This window comes from Halichoerus grypus, chromosome 4 (assembly GCF_964656455.1).
Source record: "Halichoerus grypus chromosome 4, mHalGry1.hap1.1, whole genome shotgun sequence".
Lineage (NCBI taxonomy): Eukaryota > Metazoa > Chordata > Mammalia > Carnivora > Phocidae > Halichoerus > Halichoerus grypus.
In genome coordinates this window covers 49,665,608-49,689,007 of record NC_135715.1, presented here as the reverse complement: position 1 = coordinate 49,689,007, position 23,400 = coordinate 49,665,608, and the positions used below count along the sequence as shown (strand labels likewise).

At 34.5% G+C, this 23,400-nt stretch overlaps 2 long non-coding RNA genes across 2 annotated transcripts in view; one reads left to right on the top strand and one right to left on the bottom strand.

Annotated features, from left to right (window-relative positions):
* LOC118521007 (uncharacterized) overlaps positions 1 to 23,400 on the top strand; it is a 499,349-nt gene that overhangs the window by 423,205 nt on the left and 52,744 nt on the right. The window lies entirely within an intron of this gene.
* LOC118521009 (uncharacterized) overlaps positions 15,841 to 23,400 on the bottom strand; it is a 119,715-nt gene continuing 112,155 nt past the window's right edge. Inside the window, exon 3 of the long non-coding RNA XR_013446931.1 lies at positions 15,841 to 15,993. This is a non-coding gene — a long non-coding RNA (uncharacterized LOC118521009). The remainder of the gene's footprint in view (positions 15,994 to 23,400) is intronic.

The window sequence follows — 23,400 nt, the reverse complement described above, 5'->3', positions numbered from 1 at the left end:
TTTTTAGGTCTCACATTTAGGTTTTTATTCCATTTGAGTTTATTTTTGTGTATGGTGTAAGAAAGTGGTCCAGTTTCATTCTTTTCATATAGCTCTCCATTTTTCCAAACACAATTTGTTCAAGAGATACTTTTTGCCACTGTTTATTCTTTCCTCCTTTGTCATAGACTAATTGACTACATAATTGTGGGTTTATTTCTGGGCTCTTTATTTTATTCTATTGATCTATGTGTCTTTTGTTTTTGTTTTTGTTTTTGTTCCAGTACCATACTGTGATGATTGCTACCATTTTGTAGAATATCTTGAAATCTGGCATTGTCATACCTCCAGTTTTGCTCTTCTTTTCAAGATTGCTTTAGCTTTGGGAGTCTTTTGTGGTTCCATACAAATTTTAGGGTTCTAGTTCTGTGAAAAATACTATTGGTATTTTGATAAGAATTTCATTAAATCTGTACATTGTTTTGAGTGGAATAGACATTGTAACAATATTTTTCTCCAATCCATTAGCATGGAATATCTTTCCGAATGATTGTGTCATCTTTAATTTCTTTCCTCAGTGTTTTATGGTTTTCAGAGTACAGGTCTTTTACACCCTTAATTAAGTTTATTCCTAGGTATTTTATTATCTTTGGTGAAATTGTAAGCGGAACTGTTTTCTTAACTTCTCATCCTCCTACTTCATAATTAGTGTATAGAAATGCAATGGATTTCTATGTATTGATTTTGTATCCTGTGATCTGAACTAAATTCATTTACTAGTTCTAGTAGTTTTTTGATGAAGTCCTTAGGATGTTCTATATATAATATTACATCATCTGCAAATAGTTAACAGTTTTACTTCTTCCTTACCCATGTGGATGCATTGTTTCTTTTTCTGGTCTGATATCTGTGACTAGGACTTCTATGATGAATAAAATGGTGAGAGTGGATATTCTTGTCTTGTTCCTGATCTTAGGGGGAAAGCTCTCAGTTTTTCACCATTGAGTATGATGTTAGCTAGGATTTTTCTATATACAGCGTTTATGATGTTGAGGTATGTTCCCTGTGGTCCTACATTGTTTAGGGTTTCTATCATGAATGGATGTTATACTTTGTCAAATGTTTTTTCTGCCTCTATTGAAATGATAATATGGTTTTTATCCTCTCCCTTATTGATGTGATGTATCATGTTGATTGAGTTGAGAATATTGAGCCACCCTTGCATCCTGCGTATAAATCACACTTGATTGTGGTGAACTTTTTTTTTTAATGTATTTTTGGATTCAGTTTATTAATATTTTGTTAAGGATTTTTGCATCTATATTCATCAGATATAATGGCTTATGGTTCTCTTTTTTTGTAGTGTCTTTATCTGGTTTTTGTATCAGGGTAATGCTGGCCTCAAGAATGAATTGGGAAGCTTTCACTGCTCTTGTAATATTTGGAATAGTTTGAGAAAAATATTTGAATGTTTGGTAGAATTCACCTGCGAATCCATCTGTCCCTGGAATTTTGTTTCTTGGGAATCTTTTGATTACTGATTCAATTTCATTGCTGGTAATTGATCTGTTCATTTTTTTATTTCTTCTTGATACAGGAACGAGTTATATGTTTCTGGGAATTTCTCCATTTCTCCTAGGTTTTCTAATATGTTGGCATGTAATTTTCATAATATTCTACTTTAATCCTTTATATTTCTGTGGTATCACTTTATTTCTCTTCTTTCATTTCTCATTTTGTTAATTTGAGTTCTCTCTTTATTTTTTTTCTCTTTCTGGATGAGGCTGGCTAAAGTATCTATTTTCTTTATCTTTTCAAAGAACCAGCTTCTGGTCATTAATCTGTTCTATTGCTTTTTACAGTTTGTATGTCATTTATTTCTGCTTTAAGCTTTATTTTTTCCTTCCTTCTACTGGGTTTTCTTTGTTCTTTTTCTAGCTCTTTTAGGTTTAATGTTTTATTATTTGAGATTTTTCTTGTTGAGGTAGGCCTTCATTGTTATAAACTTCCCTCTTAGAACAGCTTTTGTTTCATCCCAAAGATGTTGGACTGTTCTGTTTTCATTTTCATTTGTCTCCATGTATTTTTTAATTTCCTCTTTCATTTCTTGTTTGATCCATTCATTGTTCAGTAGCATGTTATTTAACATCCATATATTTGTGTTCTTTCCAGTTTTTTTTTTTTTTTCCTTGCCATTGATTTCTAGTTTCAAGCATTTTGGTTGGAAAAGATGCATGATGTGACCTCAATATTTTGAATTTGTTGAGACTTGTTTTGGGGCTTAACATGTGCACCATTCTGGAGAATGTTTCATGTATACTTGAGAAGAATGTGTATTCTGCTGTTTTAGAATGGAATGTTGTGAATATATCTGTTAAATCTATCTGGTCCATTGCATCACTCAAAGCCCCTGTTTCTTTATCTTCTGTTTCGATGATCTATACATTGATGTAAGTGGGGTGTTAAAGTCCCCTGCTATTTTTGAGTTTCTATAGATTACTTTCTTCATGTTTGTTATTAGCTGCTTTATTTATATGTGTGATCCAATGTTGGGTGCATAAATTTTTATAATCGTTATATCTTCTTGTTGGATTGTTCCCTTTATGATTACACAGGGTCCTTCTTTGTCTCTTGTTACAGTCTTTGCTTTAGTCTATTTTGTCCAATGAAAGTATTGCCTCTATGGCTTTTTTTTCATTTCCTTTTGCATGATAAATGCTTTTCCATCTATTCATTTTCAATCTGCTTGTGTCTTTAGGTTTGACATGATTCTTCTGTAGGCAGCATATAGATTGGTCTTGCATTTTTATCTATTCTGTCACACCCTGTCCTTTGATTGGAGCATTTAGTCCATTTACAGTCAAAATTAATATTGATAGGTATGTCCTTATTGCCATTTTGTTACTTGTTTTCTGGTTGCTTTTGTAGTTCTCTGTTCTTCTCTTGCTCTTCTCTCTCACAGTTTGCTGGCTTTTTTTTAGTGATATACTTGGATTCCTTTGTCTTTATTTTAGCATGTCTATTACTGGTTTTTGATTTGTGGTTACCGTGAGATTTATTCACAATATCTTAAGCATATAGCAGTCTATATTAAGGTGGTGGTTACATAAGTTTGAACACATTCTAAAAGCACTAAATTTTTATTCCTTTCCCTGCCCCACAGTTTAGGTATATGTTATCATTCCTTCTATCCTTTTATATTATGAATCCTTTGACTGATTTTTATAAATATACTTTACTGCTTCTGTATGTCCTACTTTGTTTCTTACTCTTGCTATGGTTTTTCCTTTCCACTCACAGAGTCCCCTTTAACATTCCTTGTTAGTCTGGTTTAGTGATGATGAATCCCTTTAACTTTTGCTTGTCTGGGAAAATCTTCATGTCTCCTATTCTGAATGATAGGCTTAATGGATAGAGTATTCTTTGTTGCAGGTTTTTTTTTTTTTTTTTTTTTTTCCTTCCTTTCCTTTCCAGTACTTTGAATATATCGTGTCACTCCTTTCTGGCCTGCAGAGTTTCTGCTAAAAAATAAGCTGATAGCCTTATGGGGTTTCACTTGTATGTAACTGTTTTCTTTTCTCTTGCTGTTTTTAAAGTTCTGTCTTTATCACTACTTTTTGCCATTGTCATTAGTATGTGTCTTGGTATGGCACTCCTTGGGTTGATTCTGTAAGGGGCTCTCTGTGCCTTTTTTTTTTTTTTTTTTTAAGATTTTCTTTTTACTTATTTGAGAGAGAGAGAGAAAGAGAGATGGAGAGCACAGAGGGAGAAGAAGACTCCCTGTTGAGCAGAGAGCCCCATGTGGGACTCGATCCCAAGACCCTGAGATGATGACCTGATGAGCCAAAGGCAAATGTTTAACTGACTGGGCCACCCGGCACCGTCTCTGTGCCTTTTGGATCTGGATTTCTGTTTCCTTCCCAGATTTGCAAAGTTGACAACTTTTATTTTTTCAAATACAATTTCTGCCCCTTTTTCTCTATTCTCCTTCTGGAATCCCTATAATATGAATGTTGTTATACTTGATGTCACTGAGTTCCCTTAATCTATTCTAATTTTTTCTTATTCTTTTTTCTTTCACTTGGTCAGTTTGATTTCTTTCCACTACTCTGTTGTCCAGGTCATTATTCTGTTCTTCTGTTTCTTCTAGTCTACTCTTTATTCTTTGTATTATATTTTTAATTTCAGTTATTGAGTTCTTTAGCTCTCATTGTTCTTTTTTTATGTTTTCTATCTCTTTTTGAAGGTCTCACTGAGGTCCTCTACTCTTTCCTCACGCCCACTGAGTATCTTTATGACCATTACTTTAAATTCCCCATTAGGCATATTATTTATATCTGCTTCATTTAGCTCTCTTGCTGTAATATTGTCCTGTTGTTTTATTTGGGAAATATTCCTTTGTTTCATCATTTTGTCTAAGTCTCTGCTTCTATTTCTATGCATTAGGAAAGTCAGCTACATCACTTGGTCTTGAAAGTGGTGGCATTATTAAGAAGAGTTCCTATAGTCCCCTGCAGTGCAATATCCCCTCTTCACCAGAACCTGGTGCTTCAGGGTTATCTCCTATGTGTGTTGCATTCACCCCACTATTATGGCTAAGCCATTTTTGCCTTCAGTCCTATCATCTGCATTGGCTCTCTTTGCCTGTTTTGGACAGGGTTTTGTACCTCTGTTGTTAGTGTGTCAGTCTGGGTCACCTTGGGCTTGAATTTAATCAGACCATGCATTTACTAGAGTTTCTGTAACACCAAACTGCAGGGCACTCTCCTTCTGTTGTTCCCTGAGAAGCTTTTCTTGGTGGGCAGGTCCTGCAGTCAGACCAGTTGTCTGTCCCCAGCCCACTGCTGGGGTCACAGGGAGACTGGTATGGATGGTTATCTTCCCATCTCCTGGGGCAGAAGTCACTTTGGAGTAGTGCTGGCCCTTATTGTGGCTGCTTGCACATTGCCAGGCTTGTGGGCTCATTTTGGAACAACTCCTACAATGGGCATGTTGGAGGGTGTGTCCACAGGAGATCATGGGTGTTGGGTGCACAGTGCCTGCAAGGTCCTCACTGGTCTGTTATAGAAGGGGATCTGTAGCTGCCTGAGTAAACTGCCAAGTCTGGCCCGGTTGTAGGGGGCAGATCTATTTGTAGGGGGAGGGCACCCTGTTAGCAAGTTAGGTGGAGAGTTTTGGTACTACACTGGTTCCCACAGATGTCAGTGCCTCTAGGCCAGGGGGCAAGGGAGGGAAATGGTACCTGCCAGATCCTTTGCTCTGAAGAAGTCTCCCAGTGATCTCTGCCTCTCCAGCACATGCTCTGAGATTATTAAATAAATCTTGTATACCCTAAGTGTTTTTCAAACTACTGCTTCTGTACTGTATCTCATGGGGCTGTTTCTTATGCTGTCTCTTTAAGGGCAGGGACTCCATTTCCTTTTCCCCTCCAGCTCTCCCAGAGTGGAGCCTGCTGATTTTTAATGTTCTAGGTGTTTAAGTTCCATCGACTGTAAAAACTCATGAAGTTAAGCCCCTCTTGTTTTCAAAGCCAAATGTTATAGGAGTTCATCTACTCAGTGTGGGTCCATAGTGCCTGGGGTGCCCATTGTGGAGTTTACTTGTCTCCTTTCTCCATGCTTGCAGTGGCCCTCCCTCCCATTGACCATCTCTTGAGTCAGCTTGGTTCCCAACTGTGTCTCCACCTTTCTGTCTTACCATTTTCAATGTGGCCTCTTCTTTACATTTAGCTACGGAGAGTCTGTTCTGCCAGTAATCAGTTTGTTCTCTGGTTTATTTACACCGATGTGGGTGTTATCTAGTTGTATCCATATACTGAGGTGAGCCCAGGAGCTTCATACTCCCCCATCTTCCCCAGAACTTCTCTTTGTGTTTTTAAATGTCAAGACAAATTCCTTTAGATCCTTTGTATCTCCATATCAATATTAGAATGAACTTACAAATTTTCTTTTTTAAAGTCTATTGGGATTTTGGTTGTGATTGCATTGAATATGCACACAATTTAGAAAGAATAGATATTACATGTCAAGTCTTGCAGTCCTTGAATATGGCATATCTTTTTTTTTGTTCATACTTTCTTTCTCAGAAATGTTTTGTAGTTCTTAGCAAAGATACTTCACATTTTCATTAGATTTAGTTACTTTATGTACTCTGTGCTATGTAAGTGCTATTATTTTTATTTTAAAATTGTTGATTGGATACTGAAATTAATTTTATACTAATCTTGTATCCTGTAATTTTCCCAATATTAGTTATTATTCTAATAGTTATTTTGCATATTCCAAATGATTTTAAATATATAACTGCAGCTTTATTTTCTTCAGTCTTTATTATTTTAAAAATTATTTATATTGCCTTATGGCATTTGTAATGATTTTCAGTACAGTGATAAATAGAAGAGGTGAGCACCCAGCAGATATCCTTTTCTTTTTTATTTAAGAGGGGAATGCTCAATGTTTTCTATTAATGGTGATGTTAGCTGTGGGTTTTTAATAGATGTCCTTTTTTTGGAGTGAAAGTTCCCTTAATTCTGAATACTGAGAAATTTTAAAAAATTTTATGAGTAGGTGTTGATATTTTTCAATTTTTTCTCTATATTTTAGTTATCATTGTTATAAAATTTTAAAAAAATTTATGAGTAGGTGTTGATATTTTTCAATTTTTTCTCTATATTTTAGTTATCATTGTTATAATTTAGTGTGCTATATTACAGTGATTGGTTTTATTATCTTATTTATTTTTTGAGTATAGTTGGCAAACAATGTTACATTCATTTTGGGTGTAAAACATAGTGATTCAACATCTCTGTATGTTATGCTATGTTCAACACAAGTGTAGCTACCATCTGTCACCATACAAAACTATTACAATAGCACTGACTATGTTCCCTATGCTGTACCTTTTATTCCATGACGTTCATTCCTTAACTGGAAGGATGTACTTCCACTCTCTTTCACCCATTTTGCCCAATGATTGATTTTAAAATGTCAAACCAACCTTACATTCCCAGATTAATCCATTACCTTTTTGCATCTATGTTCATGAAGGTTATTTTTCTCTGATTTTTTCTTTTTTTAAAATGCCTTTAATGTCAGAGTTATTCTGGGATCATCAGTTGAACTAGAAATTATTCTTTCCTCTCTATGTTTAGAAAAACTTTCTTCATGACTTGTGATGTTTCTTCTAAAAATGATTGATAAAATTCACTTAGACATCTTGTCCTTGGCTTTTTGTGGAAAGGTATTTGAATACGAATTCAATTTCATTAACAGATATAATACTTAGGTATTTATTTCTACTTGTACCAGTTTTGGCAAATTATATTTTTCAAGAACTTTCTCCATTTGATTTGTCTCATTTATTGACATAAAGTTTTCCTTAATATCCCCTAATCATTTTATGTCTCTGGAATTTATACTAATGTCTTCTATTTCATCATTGATACTAGTAGTTTTTGCTTTCTCACTTTTTTTTTCTTTACATCTTGCTAGAAGTTTCTGGGAGTAATTCACTTTATTTAAAGAATCAACTTTTGACAACAGAACTTATTCTTTACTTAATCTATTGTCTATGTCATTAATTTCCATGTATTTTTATTTTTCCTAATTTCTAAATTTTAATTTCCTCTCTTTTTCTAATTTCTTAAAGAGGAATCTTAGGTCACTGATTTCATAATATTTTATATAGACTTTTAAAGCTATAAAAGTCCCTCTAAGAACTGTTTTAAATACATTTCAAAATTTTATGTTGTGTTTTCATTAAAATTTAAATATTTTTTTTAATATCCATTGATTTTTTTTTTATTTATGTGTTTAGAATTGTGTTGTTTAATTCCCAAATTTGGGGAGATTTTTTTAGATGTCTTACTACTACTGATTTCTAATTTCTGCTATTGTCTCAGAACAAATTTTGTATTATTTGAATTCTTTTAAATTTGTTTAGAATTGTTTTATGAATAAATATACATTCTGTCTTGAGTAATGTTCCATGTACACAGGGAAATAATGCTTAGTCTACACTTGCTGGGTACAGGGTTTTATAAATGTCAATTTGGGAAGTTGTAGGATAGTGTTATACCTTTACTAATTTTTAAATATTTTTTTATCAATTACTGGCAAGAATTGTTGTATCTCCATATATAATTATATATTTACCTCTTTTTTCCTCCTCCACTATAAGGAATGAGGCAAATGAGATTTGATTGTGAACAACTAATTCACATGCAAATTTATGAGGATTTCATAAGAAATTTCTTAGGCCAAGTGTTCTTGGAATTTATAATCTCTCAATCCTAGGGATCATATCAATTTCAAAATCAAATAAAACATTATTATTCTTTTCTAGGGAAATGGAATTACATTATACACAGGATGTGAGAAATAGTATGAAACTTAACATTTATAAAAGTCTGAAAGGAAATGACTAAATTTCAATGTGAATAGCATAAAGAAAAAAAATCCTTAAAAATTGTGGAAAATACTAAAGTTATTGTTTGTTTAACCAAGGTCTGCCAAAAATCTCCCATGTTCTAAAAGAGTTGGATGAGTGATTTGGGGCAATTAGATCAATAAGGTGTCCATTTCCAAAAAAATAAAATTTTAGTGTGTTCAAATTATGTTTGTTTTGAAATAAGTAGAACTGATACACAAACTCACATCCATTGACCATACATACAAATAAGCCTTCCAAACTTACTTCCCCACTAATCTTTTTAAAAATGTGTACGTCCCATGAGTAATTTCTAATAGTATTATATGTATCACTCAGTTAATGTGTAAGTTCATTTTATATTTAATAAAACAAAATATTTGTAAAGAGTTGGAGCTTGGCATATTTGACTATTTTTGTATGAATAGATCAATCTATAAGTGTACAGTAGTTACTATGTATTTTACTTAATGGCTGTATAAGCATAAAGGTATAATCAACACATTTATGAATGCTATGTTTATGTTCCACTTTTGAGGGGGGGTTGTTGTTTGTCAATGAGATTGTGCTCAGTACTCTATATTATAGAATTATAAGCCTCTGTATTTGGAACCTTTTTTAAAAAAGAAGTCAGACAGTCAAATTTTCTATGTAGCAAAGAGTCAGTATTTTAATCACTAGAGTTTCTTTGTGCTTTAAAAAGGACACATTTTTAAAATTTGAGACTTTTCCCTCAGCTCTGAAACAGAAACCTAAACGTAATTTAAACCTCAGTTTACTGTCAAGGTGGTAACTATAATCCTCAAAGTTTAGCCACTGCTGTAAGTATTGTGCAGAAGCTGATGTTGGTGATGTTGTATACCACCTAAAAGAGATTGTGATTCCATCAGTTGTCCTTAGAAAACAATTCCTGATTGACAGTTTATCCTTGGATCACTTGTTGCTAATTTCATAATTGATTATTCAATGAACATAATACTTATAAAGCAACTACAGTATACCAATTACTTGTCAATGTATTAGAGCTGTGTATATCTTTATGTTAGTCTCTGCTCTCAAGAAGCTTGCTTTCTATTTGAGCAGAATGAAAAGTCTGTGTTGGCCAACCCTGTCTATCCAAGTCCAACAATTCTGCAAGATGAGGTATTATACTCCTATGATCTAGGAGAAAATTGGGGCTCTGAAATGGTCAATAACTTGATGTATACCAAACAGTGGTGAGTGGAAGAACCAAATTCAGATAGTTCTCTCTGACTTTCAAACTTATGTTCTGTTTTCAGTACTTCCATGTCCCCAAGGGCTTTGATGTACAGTGAAGAATCTTCTTCAATCTTCTCTCAAGGGAAGACCAATTTTCTGCCTTCTCTGTGAGAATGGCTGCTTATTTCTGCACTCTTAACCTTCTAAGGCAGCCAGTGATACCACCTTTATTATCATAATTGCCATTTTCTTCAAATTCTAGATCTCCAGGATTGAGAATTCCTTCCAAGTTGTCTAATCTAGACCCTTCCTTGTACAATTAATGCACTCAACCTTAGCGAAGCAGAGACTTCACAGGGAGACCACTGTTAGCACCAGAAACAGCATTTTCTCTAGACTCTTAGCAACATCCCCTTTCCACCATACCATGCCATTCTTCCTCAGATGTATTCTCTATGTTCTTCTGTTTCCTATTCTTTATTATTGCTTGGTCTTCAAATAAATAGGTTTTGATACAGTCCATTATATTTGCCATCAGTCCATTATATTGCTATATTTTTCCCTACAAGGTAAATAATAGAGTAAGCATATTGTTCTGATTTTTAGTGTTTGTTTATATGTTACTGGATGCTTTTACATAATGATCCTATTTAACAAGGTCTGTGTGTTCTCTATGATTAGGCTAGTTTGCACAATTAAGGTAAGATTTGAGTTAACGCTTACAAAGCTAAATTTACATAGGTCTATGCTTCTAGGACAATAGACTGTTCTAGTTCAACTTTAATTTTTAACCACATATCTGCCTGAAAATGTGTTCAGTTGTTATATAGTTTAGAGTGATATTTGCTTATTATAAAACTGTTTTGCTTCTGCATAAGTCTTACTCTGATTTATAAAAAAATAACTAGGTATTTTCATTGGCTCTCAATTTTACTGATATCTCAACCAAAATAGCAACTGCTTTTGTATAAATTGCAAAAACCAAAAACAAACAAAAAGAGAGGGACCCTCTTTTTACTGATCAATTTAAAAAAGAAGAAACTCCTTTCTCTAGGTTGACAAACTCCACACCCAGTCACAAAGGGACCATGACTTGGCACCTAGACACAGGGCACCTAGACGCAGACTAGATTTAAGACCTCATTCCTTCCTTTGGTCAGATGTCTGTTTACAACAAAATACTGGAGGTATTTTCAGAGTATTTTCAAAAGACCTTATACTTAATGACTAGCCAAGCATTTCTAAATCCTTCAGTAGGAGGCAGTGGCTTATATTTATCAATTCAGTTTGGATACTATCTGCTAAAAATGCCTAAGTAATTTAATACACTTGATATAGTTTCTAAAAGATTATTATAAACGAAGATTACATTATTCATTAAGAGTCTTGGAGATATGTTTCATATAAAAACAAACACTAAAAAGGATAGAAGCTAACATTATACATTCTTCCAATCCTAGAGAGAGTGAACATATGAAAATGTGGGAGACTAATCTCTTTCATTGTTACATTAATGCAAACTTGCATCTTTGGCATTCTTAATAGCATTACATGTATAGATTTTTTAAATTGCCCTTCTATGTATTAGCAAGTACTAGTCGTGTCTAATTGCCTATGCACTCTCAGTGAAACTTTATGGCCTTATGAATTGTCCCTGTATCAGACTGCCATAGGGTTTTTTTCTGTATTTTCTAAGAAGTAATGTGTTTCTAAAAACTGAACTAAGATTTTAAAAACCTGGGAACTCATTTAAGATCTGCCATTTACCAATCAAATAAACTTTAAAAATTGACAACCTTTATGAGGACCACATTTCCATTTATAAATTGGGGCAAGAAATACTTGCTGTGGCTTCCTTTCTATGGTTAAGTTGTTTGGAGAAAATTAAAGTAATATGTGAAAGTATTTTAAACTTGTGAAGTCCTATGTAGAAATAAAATGTAATTATTTGAAGTCTATTAGGTTGTACTTTGAAAAATGGCTTGACTTCTTATTGACATCATTTATCATACATGAAATGTGGTCAGCCAAAACACATTGGAATATCATCTTTTAGCTAATCCACTTTTATCAAGTTTTAGCCCAATAAATCATGTACCTACATTTTCCAGTGTGTTAATTCCAAAGGTGTTATTTAGTTCTCCATGGCTAGAATGTGGAGGGTCATGCTTCCTCCTGAATGAATGAAAAGAATTTTCCCTTATAATACTCAAAGTATATACTGAATACAGGTGGGAAAATGTGGTAAGCCATCCATGGCATTTTTTTTTTTTTAAATAACAGTTTATGTTCATTGGGTTGCTCTTTTCTCCTATCCTCTTAAAGCAAGCTGTTTCATACTATACTTCCAGGGAAATGTTGGTGTACTTCGTTCTTCCATAAAACTCATTCACATACAGATAGCATTCATACTTCAAGGCTTAAAAACCACTTAGTGAAGTCCAAGGGATTAAATAGCACAACCATTTCCTTACAATGCCTTTTCAATCACTGAGATCCTACATTTGTCTGTACTATTTTTATTAGTAGGCATTATATATGTACATAGTGATAGATTCATATAATGAAAATTGTTAACAGGGAATGTGTTTCCCTTTAATGCTCTCTCTCTGTATGTCCAGTCTTTTGCAGAAATATCCAATCAACATTGACTTGTGTATCATTTCAGATGTATCTCTGAATATCTAAATGGTATCATAATATATACACTCTTACAACTTGCATTTTTCCTGAATTATGTATCTTGGTTGTCACTGATATCAGTTTTTATAGATATTTTTAATTTTTTAATGGCCATAATAACATAAATCCATTATATGTTTATATGTAACTTATTTAATAATCTCTTGACCCATTTATGTTGTTTTTAATATTTTACTACCATAAACAATATTGAGATAAATATCCTTATGCAACTGTCTTGTGCTAAGGTGTGAAAACACCTGCAGGATACAATTCTAAAAATGAAATGAGTATCAAATGTTATATGTGACTTTTATTTGCCTACTTAAAACAAATTTCCCTGCAAACAGGTTTTCGTTATGTGAGCCCGTGTACCCCCATTCCATCATCAACACAGTTTATAATCAACCTTTCATACTTTGCAGTTGTGATAGCTGAAAAATCATGTCCCATTTTCAGTTTTGAATAAATTTTACTATAGAATTTTTATACAGCATCTTTCATATGCTTAAGTCTTTTGCATTTATTTTTGTATAAACCATCTTTCACTGTCCTTTGCCCATTTTTCTATAGGAATTTTCACAGATTTTCATTGATTTCTGATGGCTCCTAATAAATTAAGAGTTATATTTTATCTGTCAAATGGTTCAAAATCTGTATTTAGTGTGTCACTGATTTTTAATTTGGATAACACCTTTCATGCAAGAATTTTTAAAAATTTGTTTAGTCAGTTATCTGTACTTTAAGACTTCTTAGTTTTGCATTATATTTGAAAAGATTCATTCACTATAATTATGAAAAAAAATCTTCCAATTTTATTATGGTATTTTTACCATTTAATTTTTTTCATTTAATTATTTTATCCACCTCATGTTTATTTTGTACTAAGGAGTGATCTAGATTTAAATAAATTCAAATTTATTGTGTTTTTTTCAGGGGGTTCAGAAATTTTTCCATTTCTATTCATACAAGAATGAATTATTTCTTCAGGAATTAAAGATTACCTTTATTATAAAGTAAAGTAACTTTCTGTTTGGGCATTTGTTCCTGAGTTTCTACTAATCTCTTTGATTTTTTTGTGCGTTAAGTACTCAGTTGCTCTGGTCTCTAAAACTATATACCCATATTGAAATATCTTACAGGGCTAGTTCCTACAAAGTATTCTTCTTTTAAAGAATCTTCCTGGCAATTCTTGAAAGTTTTTTACTACAAATAAACCCTATAATTAGCTTGCTTGGTTACAAATAAAGATAATTTTGGCATACTTTTTTAATGCATTAAATTTATGATTCATTTATGGAAAACTTGTATCTTTATAATACAGATTCAAGGAAAATGAATGCCTTTCTATTCAACTACTCTTTTAAGTCTCCCATTTCATTTTAACTTATATCTTCTTTTCCTGTTAAGATTTTCCAAAGAAAGTTCATCTTACTCTTTTACTATTGTAAATGGCCTATTTTCTTTCATTATGTTTTCTAGATGTTTGAATATATATGTACATATATATATGCATGTGTGTGCATGCCTATTTTATATTCCATAATAATTTGTCAGTTTATTTACATGTAATTTTAAGGTAAAGTTCCATCACTTCAAATATCTGTAACTTTGATTTTCTTCTCTAATCTAAATACATCAAATAATTCCTCCCAAAAATGTAATATATATATATTTTTTTAAGATTTCATTTATTTGACAGAGAAAGACCCACAGAGAGAGAGGGAACACAAGCAGGGGAGTGGGAGAGGGAGAAGCAGGCTTCCCGCGGAGCAGAGAGCCCGATGTGGGGCTCGATCCCAGGACCCTGAGATCATGACCTGAGCCGAAGGCAGACGCTTAACGACTGAGCCACCCAGGCGCCCCCAAAAATGTAATATATTTTTGATATCAGAGTCCTTTAAGTGTTCTTGCCTTTATTGGCAAAACTTCTAATTCTCCATGAAAAATGATACTGGTGTTTGCTCTGTCTATATCTATATTGCTATATCTACATAGCAATATATACATACATACGATGCAGGTTTTATAAGTATGTAAATATATATAAACTTCTTTTTATTTTCTTACACCATGTGCCTTTCACAGCACTTGTATGTTACTCTTAAAGGACAGCATGAAGGCAGGTGGATTTTTCTGGGGCTCAGTCAAGTCTTATAGAGGATTTGCTGAGTTACCTAATTGTAGACAAGTAAAATTCACAGGCTCCCCCCTCTAGTTTATGTAAAGTAAAGCTCCTTAGGGCAGAGTGAATGTGGCATTGTGGTGAAAAACAGAAAGGTTTTCTCTTTTGAGGAGGAGAGTTGGATGATGGAAGGTGAAAATGAGGATTTTTCTGTCTCAAACAAAAGAACATGTCCCCTCATTGATAAGATAAAATGAAAGAGTTATAGCCCAAGTCTGCTACTAAATGCGACATTCAATACATTGCTTACCCTTTTTTTCCTCATTTAAAATATATGAAAGTTAGAGTAGATAATGCCAACATATTTTTTATATTTAACATTATTCAAATGCTGTCACAACTCAAACTTTAAGGTGACTACATGGCAAACTAGATTACGAGACGAGATTATAGTCTCCATTTATGCATCTTTATTCCCTACAGGTTCAAAATTTAGGGAAATAACATACTTCAAAGCTTCTATTTCTGCTTATTTGATCCTCATTTTCATTTGTATGAAAAATGGGAAATGAATTCAGAATATATTTCTGTTTAATTTTGTATTCTGCCAACTTTTTTCTAATTATGTTGAAAAGTTTAAACTCTTATATAAGGTTAAGCTCTACTGAGATGCAGATTTCTTGGAAATTAAAATAAAGGATAGGAAAAATAGTTTGTTTGACATGGAGAAGGCGGTCCTAATACTTCTAGTTTTTCTTAGACAGTAAATCTCAATGTTATAGTGGCTTAACATAATGTCATCCAGGATTGTGATGAGATCTTTTTCTTCTGCTAAGCAGGTGCATTCATCATTATTACTCTTGCCAAGTCATTTTAGTGTGCAGAATTTTAAATACCAGTATATCTCTATACATTGTTTTGTGCAGGGCACATTCTTGTCACCAGTCAAGCTTGAGGTCTAAAGAGTGGAGGCAGTGAAACGTGGGCTTGCCACACAGCTCTCCATTGAGTTTCTTGAAAACTTGATTCAGTGTCACCCAAGAGCCTATGAAACATGAGCAGTGAGGAAGGATCACTAATAACAAAGTTCTGGCAAGCAGCCAATCTTTCTGCAGTGAAGCTCTGCTCACTTTAATGTAGCTCCACTGGGCTGGATACATGTGGAGGATGGATGACAGCAGGATGCTCTAACAGCTGCTAGGTGATAAGCTGAAGTGGGCCAATGCATGTGGGCAGGGAAGGAGGAGTACAGATATTAGAACTTTTGCTAAAGGGCTGCTAACACCACATTGCACCATCATGGTGCTGTCTAGTTGTAGACCAATACCAAACAATAACATCAGAGAATCCATCTTGGCCTATAACTTCCAGAAAAGAAGTATTTTTTTTCTAAGTAATATTAGGAAGCCAAAGAAACAGAGACATAGTTCTGAGAGCCGGACTGACTTTTATTTTGACATGCACTCCCTTAAACATGTAAACAGACAGATATCTAAATGTTTTTATTTTTCTTCTATAAAATCAGCAGGTTCCACATTTCCAGCCTTCAGAATATGTTCTTTTAGCTTTCTTTTCAAATCCTGTAAATCAGCATGAGAAAAAGAATGGCATGAGCTAAAGCAAGGTAATAAAAACTGAAAGAACAATTAAGAAGTAAAAAAGTCTGCAGTACTTTTCTAACAAATAAGTCCTCTCCTGGAGGGCTTTGTGTATTTTTGGAGATTAAATTAGTCTTAAGTTGGTGCTAAGGCTTAAAGTTGTTGTCTGAAAGAATAAGCATTATGTTGGGAGAAAAATATACTGAAGAATTTTTACTGTTTAGAGGAAATATACTATATCTGAATGCCCATTTATGTGCATCCAGTTATCATCAAATACAATAGATCATGACTTACTGGTTGAATGACCCATTCCTTGACTCCTAGTTTGAAGCTGATTAGGTGATTGTGTCACATATTAAAGTACAGTTTACATATAGGACTGGATTTGATGCGGTTTTTGTTTTTTGGGTATTGTCCTTAAAATCAAGATATTTCAGACATCTTCCAAGCCTGTAATCAACAACCACTATCCATTCATTGACTTACATTTTTGTTGCACACCTACCATGTACATGACACAGTACAAGGGATGGAGTGTACAATAGTGAATAAGAAATATGTACCTTCTAAACTCCTTGAACTTGCATATTTATTGTTTAAAGCCTACTTTATTTGGTATTGTTCAGGAATACCCAGTCATATAATACATGACACCTGTTTATAAAAGACCAACAGTTTCACTGGAGAAGTATAAACCATATGAAAAGTAAATATGAAATGATATGTCATAATTATGAGTTCTTCAGAGCACACCCACTTTTTGAATAAAAGGCCAAAGAATAAATATAATTCGTGGGCCAGAAATTCTCTAGTACAACTACTCAACTCAAAAAATTGCCGTAGACAATGAGCAAAGTAATGGGTGTGAATTTATGCTGATAAAACTTTATTCGTAAAAGGAGATGGCTAGATTTGGCCCATTGGTTATAATTGCTCAATTCCTACCTCAGAAAATAATTTGTATAGGAGTTGGGAAAGTGGGGTGTTAACAACAGAATATTAGAAGATACACTGATCTTAAATTCTGGAAAGAAGGTAGCTTATACTCATTTTACAGTATTTCAGCAAAATAATTAGAATATACCCTACATCTTCTTATTGACAGTGCATGAATTCATGTATCTGGAACCAAACTCTGCTACCCACATCAAATTTAACTCTTATCTTTCCTAGCCCAGCTCTTTCTATATGAGACTATATCCTTTGGTTTTGAGCTTGATTCTTAGAAAAATACTTACTCCCTGAATCTTTAAACACTCAAAGGACAATCACAAATTGACTGCATTAAGTCTTAGGTTCTTTGTTTATTTTTTTAAATTCTTCTAAAATTAATATATAGGGTTATATTAATTTCATGTATACAATATAGTGATTCTACAATCATACATTACTCAATGCTCATTACAGTAAGATTGTATCTTTTTTTAAGCAGTATCTTTTTAGTTTTTTAAATTTAAATTCAATTAGCCAACATATAGTATATGATTCGGTTTTTTTTTATTATGTTAATCACCATACCTTACATCATTAGTTTTTGATGTGGTGTTCCATGATTCATTGTTTGCATATAACACTTAGTGCTCATCAGATCACCTGTCCTCCTTAATGCCCATCACCCGGCTACCCCATCTCCCACTCCCCTCCCTTCCACAACCCTCAGTTTGTTTCCTGGGGTCAAGAGCCTCTCATGGTTTATCTCCCTCTCTGATTTCTTCCTATTCAGTTTTCCCTCCCTTCCCCTATAGTCCTTTGCAGTATTCCTTATATTCCACATATGAGTGAAACCATATGACAATTGTCTTTCTCTGACTTATTTCACTTAGCATAATATCCTCCAGTTCTATCCATGTCGATGCAAATGGTAAGTATTCATCCTTTCTGATGGCTGAGTAATATTTCTATTGTATGTATTAACCACATCTTCTTTATCTATTCATCTGTTGAAGGACATCTCAGCTTCTTCCAGTTTGGCTATTGTGGATGTTGCTGCTACAAACATTGGGGTGCATGCCCCTTCTTTTCACTACATCTGTATCTTTGGGGTAAATACCCAGTAGTGCAATTGCTGGTTCATAAGGTAGCTCTATTTTTAATGTCTCGAGGAAACTCCATGCTGTTTTCCAGGGTGGCTGCACCAGCTTGCATTCCCACCAACAGTATAAAAGGGTCCCCTTTTCCACATCCTTGCCAACATTTGTTGTTTCCTGTCTTGTTAATTTTAGCCATTCTGACTGGTGTAAGGTGGTATGCCATTGTGGTTTTGATTTGTATTTCCCTGATGGCACATTATGTGGAGCATTTTTTCATGTGTCTATTGGCCATTAGTATGTCTTCTTTGGAGAAGTGTCTGTTCATGTCTTCTGCCCATTTCTTGACTGGATTATTTGTTTTTTGGGTGTTGAGTTTGGTAAGTTCTTTATAGATCTGGATACCAGCATAAAGGGCTGGTTACAGATAAAGGCTGTAATGTCATTTGCAAATATCTTCTCCCATTCCATAGGTTGCCTTTTAGTTTTGTTGATGGTATCCTTTGCCATGCAAAGCTTTTTATCTTGATAAAGTCCCAATAGTTCATTTTTGCTTTTGTTTCCCTTGCCTTTGGAGATGTGTCTTGCAAGAAGTTGCTGTGGCCGAGGTCAAAGAGGTTACTACCTGTGTTCTCCTCTAGGATTTTGATGGATTCCTGTCTCACATTGAGGTCTTTCATCCATTTTGAGTTTATCTTTGTGTATAGTATAAGAGAATGGTCCAGTTTCATTCTTCTGCATGTGGCTGTCCAATTTTTCCAGCACTATTTATTAAAGAGACTGTCTTTTTTCCATTGGATATTCTTTCCTGCTTTGTCAAAGATTAGTTGACCATAGAGTTGAGGGTCCATTTCTGGGTTCTCTATTCTATTCCATTGACCTATGTGTCTGTTTTTGTGCCAGTACCATGCTGTGTCAATGATCACAGTTTTGTTATATAGCTTGAAGTCAGGCATTGTGATGCCCCCAGCTTTGGTTTTCTTTTTCAACATTCCCCTGGCAATTTGGGGACTTTTCTGGTTCCATACAAATTTTAGGATTGTTTGTTCCAGCTCTGTGAAAAATGTCAATGGTATTTTGATAGGCATTGCATTAAATGTGTAGATTGCTGTAAGTAGCATAGACATTTTAACAATGTTTATTCTTCCAATCCATGAGCATGGAATGTTTTCAATCTCTTTGTGTCTTCCTCAATTTCTTTCATAAGTGTTCTGTAGTTTAAATGGGATCGATTCCTTAATTTCTCTTTCTTCAGTCACATTGTTAATGTATAGAAATGCAACTGATTTCTGTGCATTGACTTTGTATCCTGCCATGTTGCTGAATTCCTGTATGAGTTCTAGCAATTTTGGGGTGGAGTCTTTTGGGTTTTCCACATAAAGTATCATGTCATCTGCGAAGAGTGAAAGTTTGTCTTCTTTGCCAATTTGAATACCTTTTATTTTTGTTGTTGTTGTTGTTGTCTGATTGCTGAGGCTAGAACTTCTAGTACTGTGTTGAACAACTGGTGGGAGTGGGCATCCCTGTCATGTTCTTGACCTTAAGGGGAAAACCCTCAGTTTTTCCCATTGAGAATGATATTTGCTGTGGGCTTTTCATAGATGGCTTTTATGATTTTGAGGTATGTTCCCTGTATCCCTATAATTTGAAAAGTTTTAATCAAGAAACAATGCTGTATTTTGTCAAGTGCTTTTTCTGCATTAATTGAGAGGATCATACGGTTCTTGTCTTTTATTAATGTGCTCTATCATGTTGATTGATTTGTGAATGTTGAACTACCCTTGCATCCCAGGAATGAATTCCACCTGGTTGTGGTAAATAATCCTTTTAATGTACTATTGGATCCTATTGGCTAGTATCTTGGTGAGTATTTTGGCATCCATGTTAATCAGGGATATTGGTCTGTAATTCTTTTTGATGGGGTCTTTGTCTGGCTTTGGGATCAAGGTAATGCTGGCCTCATAGAATGAGTTTGGAAATTTTCCTTCCATTTCTATTTTTTGTAACAGCCTCAGTAGAATAGGTATGATTTCTTCTTTAAATGTTTGCTAGAATTCCCCTGGGAAGCCATCTGGCCCTGGACTCTTGTTTTCTGGGAGGTTTTTTATTAGTGATTCAATTTCCTTGCTGGTTATTGGTGTGTTCAGATTTTATATCTCTTCCCGTTTCAGTCTTGGTAGTTAATAAATTTCCAGGAATGCATCCATTTCTTCCAGATTGTCTAATTTAGCATATAGTTGCTCATAATATGTTATTAAAATTGTCTGTATTTCCTTGGTGTTGGTCATGATCTCTCTCATTTATGATTTTATTAATTTGGGTCCTTTCTTTTTTCTTTTGGATAAGTCTGGCCAGAGGTTTATAAAGATTACAGCAGAAATCAATGAAATAGAAACCAGAAGAACAGTAGAACAGATCAATGAAACTAGAAGCTGGTTCTTTGAAAGAATTAATACAATAAGTATACTCTTAATCCCCTTTATCTATTTCATCCACACCCCACATACCTCCCCTCTCATAACCACAGGCTTGTTCTCCATAGTTTTCTTGCCTCTTTATTCCTTTGTTTTGGTTCTCAAATTCCACATATGAATGAAATCATATGGTATTTCTCTTTGACTTATTTCACTTTGCATTATACCATATAGATTCATCCATTTTGTTGTAAATGGCAAGATTTCAGTATTTTTAATGGCTGAGTAATATTCCATTGTGTGTGTGCGTATGTGTGTGTGTGTGTACCACCTCTTCTTTATCCATTTGTTCCCCGATGGATATTTGGGCTGTTTCCATAATTTGGCTATTGTAAATAAAGCTGTAATAAACATAAGGGTGCATATATCCTTTTGAATTAGAGTTTTCATATCCTTTGGTTAAATACCCAGTTGTGTGACTGCTGGATCATAGGGCAGTTCTATTTTTAAGGACTCTCTATACTGTTTTCCACAGTAGCTGCACCAGTTTGCACTCCCCCCAACAGTGCATGAGGGTTCCATTTTCTCCACACCCTCATCAACATCTTTTGTTTCTTTTGCTTTTGATTTTAGCCATTTTGACAGGTGTGAGGTAATATCACATTGTGCTTTTGACTGGCACATCAATCATGATGAGTGATATTCAGCATGTTTTCGTGTGTATGTTGGCCATCTATATGTCTTCTTTAGATAAATCTCTTCATGTCTTCTGCCCAGTTTTTTGGATTATTTGTATGTATATATGTATGTATGTATGTATTTATTTATTTAGGTGTTGAGTTATGTAAGTTCTTTATATATCTTGGATACCAGCCCTTTATCAGATATGTTATTTGCAAATATCTTCTCCCATTCAGTAGGCCATCTTTTAGTTTTGTTGGTTGTTTCCTTCACTGTGCAGAAAATTTTTATTTTGATATATATTTCTGCCTCTTTTAAAATGATTATATGGGGGCGCCTGGGTGGCTCAGTTGGTTAAGCGACTGCCTTCGGCTCAGGTCATGATCCTGGAGTCCCTGGATCGAGTCCCACATCGGGCTCCCTGCTCGGCAGGGAGTCTGCTTCGCCCTCTGACCCTCCCCCCTCTCATGTGCTCTCTCCCTCTCATTCTCTCTCTCTCAAATAAATAAATAAAATCTTTAAAAAAATAAAATAAAATAAAATGATTATATGGTTTTATCCTTTCTCTTGGTGTGATGTATCATATGGATTGATTCAGGAATATTGAAGCATCCCAGGAATAAATCCTACTTGATCCTGGTGAATGATTTTTTTTACATGTATTGTTGGATTCAGTTTGCTAATATTTTGTTGAGGATTTTTGCATCTATGTCCATCAGAGATATTGGCCTGTAGTTTGTTTGTTTTGTAGTGTCCTTATCTAGTTTGGGCATCAGGATAACGCTGCTTTCATGGAATCAATTTGGAAGCTCTCCTTCCTATTCAGTTTTTGGAAAAGTTTGAGAGTTGTAGATATTAACTCTTCTTTAAATGTTGTATAGAATTTGCCTATGAAGCCATCTCATCCTAGACTTTTGTTTGATGGGCATTTTTTGACTACTGGTTCAATTTCATGCTAGTAATTGGGGTCTGCTCCTCTCCCTTCTCTGTGCCCATGGTGTCCCTCCCTCTCATGCACAGTCTTGTGGATCAGTTTTGTTCCTGACCACATTTCCACCCTTCCTACCCTTTTCTATGTGGCCTCTTTTTTTTTTTTTTTTTTTTAAAGATTTTATTTATTTATTTGACAGAGAGAGACAGTGAGAGAGGGAACACAAGCAGGCAGAGAGGGAGAAGCAGGCTCCCCGCTGAACAGAGAGCCCGATGCGGGGCTCGATCCCAGGACCCTGGGATCATGACCTGAGCCGAAGGCAGACGCTTAATGACTGAGCCACCCAGGCGCCCCTCTATGTGGCCTCTTTTCTATGTTTAGCTGTGAAGAGTCTGTTCTACCAATCTTTGACATATTTTCTTATTTATTCACACTGATGTAAGGGTTATCTAGGTTTATCCTAGACCAAAGTGAGTTTAGGATCCTCCTACTCCACTATCTTCCCTGGAATTCTCACATCTTGGTTCTGTATTGGTTGGCAAGCACAGACTTCTGTAGTTGACAGTGAATGAAAATAATAAGAAAAAGAATGAAGTATAGGGTGTGTGTACATAAGAGTAGTAGAAAATGGACTATGATGGGAAAAAGAAAAAATTAGGGAAAATTCTCAGAGATTACCACTAATCCTCTTTCAAAGAAGCACATTAACCTTCTTCAGAAGGTCCAGATAACTGCAAGCATGCCATTCCCATGGATAGAAATGATTAATTAAGACTCGGATGATGTTAGAGTTGGGTAATGCCATCTCAATGGAGAGTGCATGGAAAAATTACTTATTAGCTGTAAGTTTATGAATATTTCACTAATCTGAATATACTTTCCTTTTCCATAATACTCTCTATAGTATCCATAATTAAGCATTAATAATTGGTCTTTGAGGATTTCTAATTATAGTGTTAGGATTGCAGAACTTTACCATTACTATTCTTTTTTTTTTTTTTTTTTTTTTTTAAAGATTTTATTTATTTGACAGAGAGAGACACAGCGAGAGAGGGAACACAAGCAGGGGGAGTGGGAGAGGGAGAAGCAGGCTTCCCGCAGAGCAGGGAGCCCGATATGGGGCTCGATCCCAGGACCGCGGGATCATGACCGGAGCTGAAGGCAGACGCTTAACAACTGAGCCACCCAGGTGCCCCTACCATTACTATTCTTGCTTTGGTAAGTTGTTAATTAAATAATCTACAAATGATTTAAGTACCAAATGCATTTTAAATAAATGCACTAGCAAAATGTCTACTTGTGTATTGCTTGGGACGATCTGGGCAAGATACTT